Here is a 12,828-nt window from a genome sequence, read left to right as displayed (position 1 = left end):
AATTTAGCCATCACAATGTAATGTACAGAATGAAACATTCATTTTGATATTTTCTAAAGATTACATTCAAAATTAATTTGAACAGTATTTTTTTGTGATTTTTAAATAGCCTATTAACTGTGAGTGTAAGATGACTGCATGCAGAGGTAATGTTAATATACAATGTGCAATTAAATATCCAGTATCAACCATTTATTTATTTACTGTGTATATATATATATATATATATATATATAGGCTGGTAGATTGTGCATTCCTAACAAAAATACATCAAAATTCCTACTACAGAGTATTGGCGTTTGACAGCTTCATAACCACTAGATGGCACAGAAGTACACAATTTCACTGCATGGTCGACTGCAACCTTATGGAGCGCGGAGGAATAATCACAGAAGCGCGCACGGATTGTCGGATCAAGATAAAATCTCACACTTTAATAGTATTTATATCACCTTACATTAATAAAACAGGCTGTGGGGCTATTAGGAATGATTCCCTGAAAATTTAAGTCCGCATACAAGTTCGAGGTACTTTATTTTAAATAGGCCTACATAGGCTACACCTCTTTAGCGATTGTCACGTGACATTGATTATCCCTCCTGGTGGCCATGTTGGCGACCCCTGACATATGGGAAATTACATAGGCATAATAGTAATAAGCTGTTTGACTGGTCTTGTTATCAACGTAGTGTCCACTTTTTGAAAGATTCACCACTACCTCTGGTATTTAAACTGGCAATGTAGTGTCTTCATGTTAGATAATACACTCAGAAAATAAAGTACATAATTGTACTTTTAGGGGTTGTACCCCTATAGGGCTGTACCCTCAAGGGTACAATATTGTACCTTAACCTTTAAAAGAAACGGTACATATATGTACCTTTAATGCTTTTTGACCCTCAAAAAGGTACCTTGAGGTCCAATAATAAGCCCTATATGGGGTACGTTAGTGTAGATTGTACCTTGGGGGACAGAAATTGACTCCTACTGTACCCCTGCTGTTAGGACTCACTTTGGTAGGTGTCTGTGTGCTGTAGGTACGTATTACCGATGTACTGAAGCATAGAATATGTCTTCCTCTGTCTGGGGAAACATCATTATGTGGAACAGTGTGGTCATGAGGGCCACACAGATGGACTGAGCTCTTTTCTTTACGTCACCCCATGGCTACAAGAAACACTCACAAGACAGGTTTTTGTCAGTCTTGATTCCAACAGAAATATGATCAGTTCTTATTGCATGCTCATAAACTTTTAATGAAAATTGGATGGGATGTTATTAATTACACTACTGATGTTAGTCGGTCTAGCTGTGGCTCTTCACAAATGAGAAATTCCACTCAGGATCACAAAGGGGTGTAAGCACATATTTGGTATGTTTTGTAATTGTAGTGTAAGGACTTGCAGACTAAGAATGGCACATTAATGTAACTGTCAGCAAAGACACAATTTATTATCATAATCGAATGTGTACTAATATAGATGATTTGCATTGAGTGGGCTTGCATTTGTTTCCACATTTTATCTTAGTGCATAGACCCTAAAGATAAATGCAATATGCAGCATGACTCTTTTAACAGTTTTCATCTGCAGGCTACACTGAAAAGATAAATTAAAACGCCTGTTACCTAAAAACTCAGTATTTTATAATCTAAAAATCAATATTTACCCAATTAATTAAGCCTCCAGAGACATTTCTGTTTCTGAATTTATGAAACAGCTTTGGCCTTTGGGGAATATGAATAATTATTCACTACAGATGCACAGAAGCACATGTAAAATAAATAGGAAATAATTAAACGGACAGTATGGCATTTTTCGCCACTAGGGGTCGGCGTAGATTGATGACGCAACATTTGCAAAGAATTATGGATCTTGTCGTCAACGTCAAGCCGACTGATCTAATAATGTTTATGGATGACTGAATACATCGATGCTTTTATCATGACTGTGATATAAAGCAGTTCGGGATTGCTAAGAGACTGCTATCAGCTCCACACGCGACGAGAGCTCCCGCGGATATAAAAGGAGTATGGACATTTCATTCTACCAAACTACACGCAGAATTACAACTCACAGGTCAGTTTATTAGACAAATTAAACTTGTGAGGTAACGCAGCGCTGTTTCACCTGGTCTAACATTACACTATCACACTAAACTGCATTTGAATGTGTTGAAAAGTATGTGTTAGTTTGTCTGTATGAGACTAGCAGTAAACTAGATCAACATTAGAATAACATACAGATCATATTCTAACATTTTATCATTGTTGAACTATATAACATTGATTAGTTTTATGTAAATGTGCTCACCTGTTTAATAAAGTACATGTAGAAGCGGTCGAAGTCTCGGACGTGGAGCTCTCGTTTATAAACTGTCTATGGGAGCTCTAGGCATCTCGAAAACACAGCGCTGATATTGATTCTCGTTTTAGTTCTCCTTTTTTATCCAAAGTCTGCTTGCCATGGTCCATAATGTTTGAACGAAACAACAACAACAACAGCGTGCAAATAGACATTGCAAACTACACATTTGTCCACGTCTGTCGCTTTGGTTACTATCAGACGGCTCTGGTTGCTATGGCAGCACGAGCGGAAACCAGGGACAACGCGGATATGACGCCATTGACGGCGACAAAACGGAAATAAAGAAACGGGACGTGTCTTCGAATTAAATTACAAATTTCTCCTGGTTTGAAAGTTTTTGGAAACAGTCGGATATGTAAGTACACAACAAAAAAAAAATATTTAACATAGATATAGTCATTTTTGCTATTTTTAAAGCAAAAAAGTTACATATTGTGCCTTTAAATGATTTGAGATTTTAAATGGCAAAAATGTAAATGTACACCATGATCCTGAGACCGAGACCAGTTAGAGCTATTTCAGTCCTACCAATATCAAACAGACCTCTCAGGTTGAATAGAAGATGAGATCCTGCCAAGGGTTTTGCAAAGTGACTGCCTTTTTAATTAGTTAAACTTCAAAATGACATGCAGGTATTTTGTGCTTTATTAATTGAATCAGAACTCCCAATTGATTTCCTGCCTCTCCCTTTTTGTCTTTGAGCAAGACATAGATGTTTTTAATGAATGTAGACACTCTTTTGACAGTTTTTGTTGGTCCAGTGGTGTCTGTGCATGTCACTGTGATCATTTTCAACAGCAGTCTAATGAGAAATGCTAATGAAAATGGTCTGCCGATAGGTCGCGTGGACCGAGGGCATAAAGTCTGGTCAATCACGTTTTTCCTTCGCAATGAAATCAGTGGTGTTAACCCTTTTATCGAATTAGAATTAGATCGGCTGAAAGGGCAAATGTGTCCGCAAGTTTAATTTTAGGTGGCATTAAAGGGCAGGAAAAGATCAAAAGTTTTAAAAGTGTTTCTAAGAACTATTCTCCTTGCAGGCACGTTTCATGAGAATGAGGGTTACGATTTTTTGGGGTTAATCTTAACCCTCGTTCTCTCGAACCATGTGCCTGCTGCTAGTAATTTGCGTAAAACATGCCCAAAGCTTTCCATACAACCCTCTACCTGCTCACTTATGCTTTCTTTAGCTTGCGCATGTGTGGCAAAGTAATGCATTTGGCCAACCATGTAATCAAATTACTTATTAGGCCAGCAAATATGATTTTTGTGTATGTGGGGTTTCGGTCCAATAAATTTGATGGTCAATTAAGAAGAATGCATTTGAATTCTGAGAAATATTGCAAGCAAGATTTCCAGCAAAATCTATGGATGTTCCTTACTTCAAGGTGCCTGTGATAGTGCTGTTAGAATGACCTTGCTGTTAGTAAGTTGTTTTTTTTGAAAGCCCAGCTGGCGTGTCCCCAGGAAATAACCCAGGGAGATGATTGCAGATGTTTAGATGCAGCACTCCTCCTCTCGCTCCTCTCTTGAATGAATGCTATCACAGTTGAGGCGAAACGACTGCAGACAGAGGGTTAAAGTAAGTCATAACACACATCTGCCATGCCACTAAAGTCAAAGCTTCTGTCCCTCTGCAGAGGAGGTGATAGCATTGTAGAGATGAAGTTGTTGACACTTTGCTGTCTCCACAGGACATAAGTGTCCTGTAAACATGTTTTTGAAAATATGCCAGGCTGGGCTGATGGCCTGCGGTACAACAGCTTTCTAAAATAAATGCTGAATTCATGTCTACAGCAAAAAGGTCATCTGTCTATCTGTCTATCTATTTATCTGTCTGTCTATCTATCTATCGTCCGTCCGTCCATCTAATGCTTGAATCTGACTGGTTGACGGACATTCTAAGGTGTGCAATTATTTTCAGGGAAATGCATGACTAAAGTTGATCCAGGCAGGTATTAAACGCATTACAGTTCCATATCCCCTTGCCAAATGATTTGTTATTTCAAAGGTATTTACAGACTACAACAGCACAAGAACCAAAACCCACAACGACACTAACCAAGCAAATAAATATAGTAAACATCAGGATAAAAAACGACAAATTATCCCCATGTTTTATTATGTATGGAAAGCACATACTCTCTTTCTCCTGCTCTCTCACCCACTCAAACGCACACACATACAGTACACATACACACACTCGCACAGAAACTTGTTGTCAGCGCTGCTCTGACGATTTTATCAGTAAAATAGCTTAGAAACTTAAAAGCTACAAGACATTTCTCACTAGTGAGATAATAATGACACTGTTCTTGAAGCAGATAAACTTAAGGCTTCGCTATTAGTAGAGACGCTGCTGCCGAACACTGTTGAGAGACACTCAGACGCAGGTAATTCACACACGCCTAATCTCTCTCTCTTTCTCTCCTACATACAAGAACATTTTAGGGACAAAAACCTGACAAATGTCTTGAAATATAACATCTGAACAATGTCTTGAGGTGTTGTAACCGTAGTAGAAGCGGAATATCGGACTCTGGTTCATTGAATTAAAAAACGAATGCACACACAAGGTGTAAATAATAATGCACAATACCATTTCGGGTGTGCATTAGTTTCTAATAATTCAACCGACCGTTGTCAATTATTCCTCGATTACACACACACGCACACACACTTCTGAAATAAAATTAATTTTGATATGTTTATGAGGTGTAAAGTAAAAAATTATCAGGATGAGACAGCTGTCCTGGAATCATAATGATTTTTTTTTTAACTCTAAAAGAACATTTTTGGAAAGTTTGGCATAATCTTATATATATATTAGTATATATTATTAAATATATTAATGTATTATTAAAAATATATATATGTTACCGGCAAAGTGTGAAATCCCGGTATTGTATAGAATGCCTAGGCAATGTATAGAATGAAAAATACATTACCTAATTCTATACATTACCTAGGCATTCTATAGAATGCCGGATTACACACTTTGCCGGTAACATATATTTTAACAAAATGTTTACCTTGGAAAATATATTTTAAAACATTTGTAAAAATAATGAGGTGTACACTCGCATTTATTCAAAAGTGAAAGGAAAAATATATTACTTTTTACTTGATGGTTACGCCACATGATATTTTTAGTCATTCAGTTTAGTCATTTTTCTCTTGAAAATTGTATGAAAGTTTATACCAACATGAATACAAATATTACATATATATTTTCTAGACACGTTTCAAACTACACTTTTAAGACTTTTTTTTAGACTTTTTATCTTTGACATTGTGATGTGTTATTGACCCCCAAAAAGTCAAGACCTAAAGGTCTCATCTCTAAATGGATTTTACACATAGTCCATTTGTGTCACATGACAACCTGCTTGGAAACTGTGCAGAGGTTTAAGTTATCTGTCATCATAAAGATGAGACAATAGCACTTAAACGGCATTACTTATGATTTATCACTCTAGATGCGATTCGGGCTGGAGATTCAGGTGAACTCTTCATCCTGATGATGAAGTCATCTATCACCTGACTGCATCCTGAAGTACCGAAAGACCAATCTTTATATGCTGCAGCCTCCAATCCTTCTATTTATATTCCCTCTGGTATTCCCTTTGACATCATGAGAGAATTTGTGGCCATAAGTTGATGCGCCACAACTAATGGATCAAAGCAAACGAGCTCTAGAGATCCGCTTCTTGAGTATTTGTATTCATTACAAATTTCCTATGAAATGCTCAGAAACTGTTTTGGTGCTTTTCAGAAAGCTGTGAAATCTGCTGGGGGATGATACTGAGGGGTTTGAAATCACAGGTTAGGTGTCTTTTCTGAATAAATGCTTGTGCTCAGGGACTATCCCTGATAGCCTAAAACAAGCTACTGTTACACCTCTTCTCAATAAACCTTCACTTGATGATAGGGATTTGAATCATTTTCAACCTATCTCAACACCTACTTTTATTACCAAAGCATTGGAGAAAACTGTTCTCATTCAACTCCGGTCTTTTCTTAGCTCAAATAAAGTTTTTGAAACTTTCCAGTCTGGCTTTAAGCCTCTGCACAGCACCGAGTCGGCTTTATTACGTGTTTTTAACGATATACTGTTAGCAACTGACTCTGGTGACTCTGTGATCCTAATACTGTTAAACCTAACCTCGGCTTTTCATCATAAAATTCTCTTATCCCTACTAGAATGTTTTGTGGGCATCCAGGGAACTGTCCTCAGTTAGTTTAGATCATATTTAACGAATAGAAGTTTCTCTGTTAGACTGGGTCATTTTTCTTCCTCGCCTGCTCAACTCTCCCGTGGAGTGCCGCAGAGTTCAGTTCTTGCACCCATTCTTTTTTCCCTGTATTTACTTCCTCCGGGCTCCATTTTCAGAAAGCATGGTGTATCATTTAATTCATTGTGAGCTTCTGTCATTAATGTGTGGTTTGACCTTGTCTCTTTATCTTGTGTTTTGTTCAGCACTTTGGTCAGCCATGTTTGCTGTTTTCAAATGTGCTATATAAATAAAATCAAACTTGAAACTTGAGTATTTGAATTAGCCGTATATCATATATGTCCTACGGTGTCACTGATGGATTTGTTTCTAAACCACTTGCATAGAATATCATGACCTGCAATTGCATACTTGGAACACGACAAGCGTACTAATGGGCCCTATGTTGGTTATTTGGACTTAGGCTATGCCGTGGAATGGCATTATATTTACCTTATGACCTTGAGAATTTATGGAGGGAAGTGTATTATGGTGGATCAGCACAAGTGTATCAACCTGCACTCATCCACTGCCAATGAGATCGTAGCAGGTGCTCTTACTCTGCTGACAGGTCTCTGGGATTTATCTTAGGAGATGGTATTAAAGGGAACATTGCAAATGGAGTTAGATATGAGACCATCTGTGTTTATACTCTGACTCACCCTGCTGGGGTTAATGGAAGTGGAACCACACCAGGGTTAAAATGAGTCATAGAAGTAACGTTTGCACCATGAAGGAAGAGAATCCATCACTGGGTATCAGTGAACTGATTGTTGCAGGTTGGATCAATGGTTCACATGATGATGATGATGATCACTGTGATTAAGAAGGAAATAGAGGCACTATAGAGACACCCATTATACTCTCTTCTTCTGTCTTTCCCTTCATGATGACATGACATGACTTTGTTTCATACATTTGTACGTACTTTGTGTATTTGACCAAAAGTACATTCTTGAAACTCTTCTGCCATTTGTAGAAGTACATCTGAAAGCATCAAAATACTATTTTTATCTCATAAAACATTTTATGTTTGAGGTATAGGCCTTTTTGAGATATTACTACCACTGAAAGCTTTCCAAGGGCTTTTTTCTTTGACAAAAGCATTTGAATTGTGCCATTTTGTCCCATTTGTTGGTTGAAAGCACTGGAGACTGGGGATGGTTGTAACCCTTTAGCTTGTTTTTTTTGTTTTCTTGTTTTGTTTTTTTAAATAAATTAATTAATACTTAGAATTCAACAAGGACACAATAAATTAATCAAAAGTGACAGTAAAAACATTTATAATGTTACAAAAATGTCTATTTTAAATAAATGCTGTTCTTTTGAACTTTCTATTCATCAAAAAATCCTGGAAAAATGTATTATGGTTTCACCATTCAATCTACAAACATGATCTTGACTTTATTTCTTCAAAACAATGACATTTTGATGAATCTTGATGAGTTTGTGGCTTGATATCTAATGAGGGCCTCAAAGTTGTCCGGAACAAATAAATGCAGCTTTGGTGAGCACTAGAGGCTCCTTTCAAAAACATTTCAGAAATCAGTTTCACTTTATTTCGATGGTCCAATTTAGACATTCTACTAACTATAAGTAAGTTTGCAACTACCTGCCAATTAACTCTCATTAGAGTATTAGTAGACTGTTCGTAGACTGTTAGGGTCAGGGTAAGGTGTTAGGATTCAGTTAGTAGAATAAGTTGACATGAACTTGCAAAGTTACATATAGTCAGTAGAGTGTTTGTTGTGGAGCATCAAAATAAAGTGTTAGCAGATATTAAGCAGACAGTCTACTAATACTCTAATTAACATGTAGTTCCAAAGGTACTTACAGTTTTTTACAATCACTTTGCTACTATTTTCAGAACCTTGATGTCATTTTTCACAACTCTAGACACAAAACTCACAACCAATGATCAAAATGCACATTTTTCAAAACTCTAACCCTTTTCTCAATTGCTTGGATACAATACACATAAAACTTAGATCATTTGTTCATTCAACAAAAATCACCTGTTCAATATGACACAACTTAACATCAAAGTACTACTATTTCAAAAGGCAATTCACACATTACATTTCAAAAGAGTGTCTATTCATTTCCTTACAATGATTTAACTATCAATTGATACAACTGCTCAAAATGATAAGTTACTGTTGCATTACTCTTAATGCATAGTTGTATGGAAACAGACAAACAATCTTCCATGTTTACAGTAAATCATGAAAGTTTCAAGATAACGATCCATGGATATTGTAGTCTAATTGGTCCTTGCTCCACGCTAATTGAGCATGAACCAATTAGACTACAATATCCATGGATGTAGCCTACTGTAATATTTGTATCATAATGCTTCATCAGTCTATGGTCCCAAATACTGTACCACCTTTTCAGACTATTTACAGTATTGACAGCACTGCACTGTATAGATAATCACTCTTTTGTTTCTTACAGTACAAGCAAGCAAGTTGAGGAACACTGCATTTGATGTTTTACAGTACTGTCTTTTCTTTTCTATTTCATAGCTAATTATTTTTGCTTTGATTCAAATAACCCTATGTTGTGATTGTACTGTAGTGTTTTGCATCAATATACAATATATTACAAACTTTGTTCAATGATTCCACTGTCTGTCGTATTCTCTCTATTACTGCAGTGCTTTTACAGAGATGTATTTACTGTACATGTAGTACCATAATGAAACCTGTATCACCTATTTTGTTCTACAATATTTAATGATTGTACGAACAATGACACAGTGAAACTATCGGTTGCTTGTGTGTGTGTGATCTATAGTTATGTTTCAATGGTATTTCACAGTAAATTTGTTTTTTGAACCAATGATTGTGCAAGTGCAAGATTTCCTTAAAGATGTGAATGCACAATGCAGTGTTTTGAACATTAGACAGCCTGTGTTACAAGTGATAACCGTTTTGAGTTTTGTGTCTAGAGTTTTGAAAAATGAGATCAAGGTTCTGAAAATAGTAGCAAAGTGATTGTAAAAAACTGTAATAGACTGTCTAAAGTAAACCATCGGTTTACTCCCAACTCTGTGAACTTTTATACAATAACACAATTCATGCAAACAATTACATGCAATAAACCCTTTAGATTAGAACATGTGGTTATTACATTTTTTTAAAGTAAATATATTTGAAGCAAAAATTACCCTTTAATGTTCTTAGATATAATGGGTGCAGATAATTCATTTGAAATGCCTGATTGAGTTTCATTTGAGCCATGCCTCTATCCATCTATCCATATATCCATCTATCTATCCATCCATCCATCTTTGAGTGAGGCATTTCTGAATGTCTCAGTATTTGGTTTGTCTGTCTTTTAACTAGATGTACCGCATCGCGGTACAAAATATGACCACCGCTCAGGCCTGCACTGGCTTTCCACAAAAATAAATGACGTGGAGTAATTTGGCTGTATTGCGTGTTTATGTATATACCTAAAAAAAGTAATAGTATGTGCATGTCTGTCTGTGTGTGTGTGTGTGTGTGTGTGTGTGTGTGTATGTGTGTGTGTGTTTGTGTATGTGTGTGTCTGTGTGTGTGTGTGTGTGTGTGTGTCTGTGCGTGTATGTATGTGTGCGTACATGTGTGCGCGTGTGTGTTTGTGTGTGTGTGTCTGTGCATGTGGATTTGTATGTGTGTGTATGGGTGTGTGTCTGTGCGTGTGGATGTCAGTGTGTGTGCATGCTTGCGTTTCTTTGTATTCCTGCATGTGTGTGTGTGACAGTATCATCCTAAACCAGCAACCCTTCGCTCAACAGCACCATCTACAGGCCGATGAGTGTACAGTCACTAAATGTGCACATAAATGAATTTATTTTATACCCCCCCATGGATGAAATTCTACAAAACTTAGCAGAGGATACCCCCAGAGGATGTCAAGTTAATCATACACATGAAATATGGTGCAGTTCTGAACATCTCCACTGAAGATAGGGGCGATTAAAGCAGAATAATATTGCATTTTCATTTTTTATGGGAGGGGCGCAAATCACAAATGAGTGATTATGGGCTAGGTTGATGTGGGCCCTTAAGAGCAACATACCATAAAAATTTCTTCATCCTCGTTGCCACGGTTCAGGTAGTTATTTAGGAAAAACTGCATTTTTTTGGGTTTGGGGGGGCCCAGCGCGGGGGGGGGGGAGTGGCCCCCGGGGACCAAACAAAATTTTTCTGTAGAAGTCTAGTGGGGCTACATGCCCACCAAATTTCATGTTCCCCGGTGCTTCGGTGTCCCTGGTATCGTTGACGAAAAATTTACGGGGGCCCCAGCTCAGGGGGGGAAGTGGCCCCCGGGGACCAAACGAAATTTTTCCGTAAAAGTCTAGTAGACCAACATACCATAAAAATTTCTTCATCCTCGGTGCCACGGTTCAGGTAGTTATTTAGGAAAAACTGCATTTTTTTGGGTTTGGGGGGCCCAGCCCGGGGGGGGGGGGTGGCCCCCGGGGACCAAACGAAATTTTTCCTTAGAAGTCTAGTGGGGCTAAATGCCCACCAAATTTCATGTTCCCCGGTGCTTCGGTGTCCCTGGTATCGTTGACGAAAAATTTACGGGGGCCCCAGCGCGGGGGGGGAAGTGGCCCCCGGGGACCAAACGAAATTTTTCCCTAAAAGTCTAGTAGACCAACATACCATAAAAATGTCTTCATCCTCGGTGCCACGGTTCAGGTAGTTATTTAGGAAAAACTGCATTTTTTGGGGTTTGGGGGGGCCCAGCGCGGGGGGGGGGGGAGTGGCCCCCGGGGACCAAACAAAATTTTTCCTTAGAAGTCTAGTGGGGCTACATGCCCACCAAATTTCATGTTCCCCGGTGCTTCGGTGTCCCTGGTATCGTTGACGAAAAATTTACAGGGGCCCCAGCGCGGGGGGGGGAAGTGGCCCCCGGGGACCAAACGAAATTTTTCCGTAAAAGTCTAGTAGACCAACATACCATACAAATTTCTTCATCCTCGGTGCCACGGTTCAGGTAGTTATTTAGGAAAAACTGCATTTTTTGGGGTTTGGGGGGGCCCAGCGCGGGGGGGGAGTGGCCCCCGGGGACCAAACGAAATTTTTCCTTAGAAGTCTAGTGGGGCTACATGCCCACCAAATTTCATGTTCCCAGGTGCTTCGGTGTCCCTGGTATCGTTGACGAAAAATTTACAGGGGCCCCAGCGCGGGGGGGGGGGGAAGTGGCCCCCGGGGACCAAATGAAATTTTTCCGTAAAAGTCTAGTTGTAGACCAACATACCATAAAAATTTCTTCATCCTCGGTGCCACGGTTCAGGTAGTTATTTAGGAAAAACTGCATTTTTTGGGGTTTGGGGGGGCCCAGCGCGGGGGGGGAGTGGCCCCCGGGGACCAAACGAAATTTTTCCTTAGAAGTCTAGTGGGGCTACATGCCCACCAAATTTCATGTTCCCAGGTACTTCGGTGTCCCTGGTATCGTTGACGAAAAATTTACAGGGGCCCCAGCGCGGGGGGGGGGAAGTGGCCCCCGGGGACCAAATGAAATTTTTCCGTAAAAGTCTAGTAGACCAACATACCATAAAAATTTCTTCATCCTCGGTGCCACGGTTCAGGTAGTTATTTAGGAAAAACTGCATTTTTTTGGGTTTGGGGGGGCCCAGCGCGGGGGGGTTGTGGCCCCCGGGGACCAAACGAAATTTTTCCTTAGAAGTCTAGTGGGGCTACATGCCCACCAAATTTCATGTTCCCAGGTACTTCGGTGTCCCTGGTATCGTTGACGAAAAATTTACAGGGGCCCCAGCGCGGGGGGGGTGAAGTGGCCCCCGGGGACCAAATGAAATTTTTCTGTAAAAGTCTAGTAGACCAACATACCATAAAAATGTCTTCATCCTCGGTGCCACGGTTCAGGTAGTTATTTAGGAAAAACTGCATTTTTTGGGGTTTGGGGGGGCCCAGCGCGGGGGGGGAGTGGCCCCCGGGGACCAAACGAAATTTTTCCTTAGAAGTCTAGTGGGGCTACATGCCCACCAAATTTCATGTTCCCAGGTGCTTCGGTGTCCCTGGTATCGTTGACGAAAAATTTACAGGGGCCCAGCGCGGGGGGGTTGTGGCCCCCGGGGACCAAACGAAATTTTTCCTTAGAAGTCTAGTGGGGCTACATGCCCACCAAGTTTCATGTTCCCCGGTGCTTCGGTGTCCCTGGTATCGTTGACG

The sequence above is a fragment of the Scardinius erythrophthalmus genome (genome assembly GCF_964197995.2).
Source record: "Scardinius erythrophthalmus genome assembly, chromosome: 1".
In the NCBI taxonomy this organism is placed as follows: Eukaryota; Metazoa; Chordata; class Actinopteri; order Cypriniformes; family Leuciscidae; genus Scardinius; species Scardinius erythrophthalmus.
Note: the sequence above shows the minus strand (reverse complement) of the source record.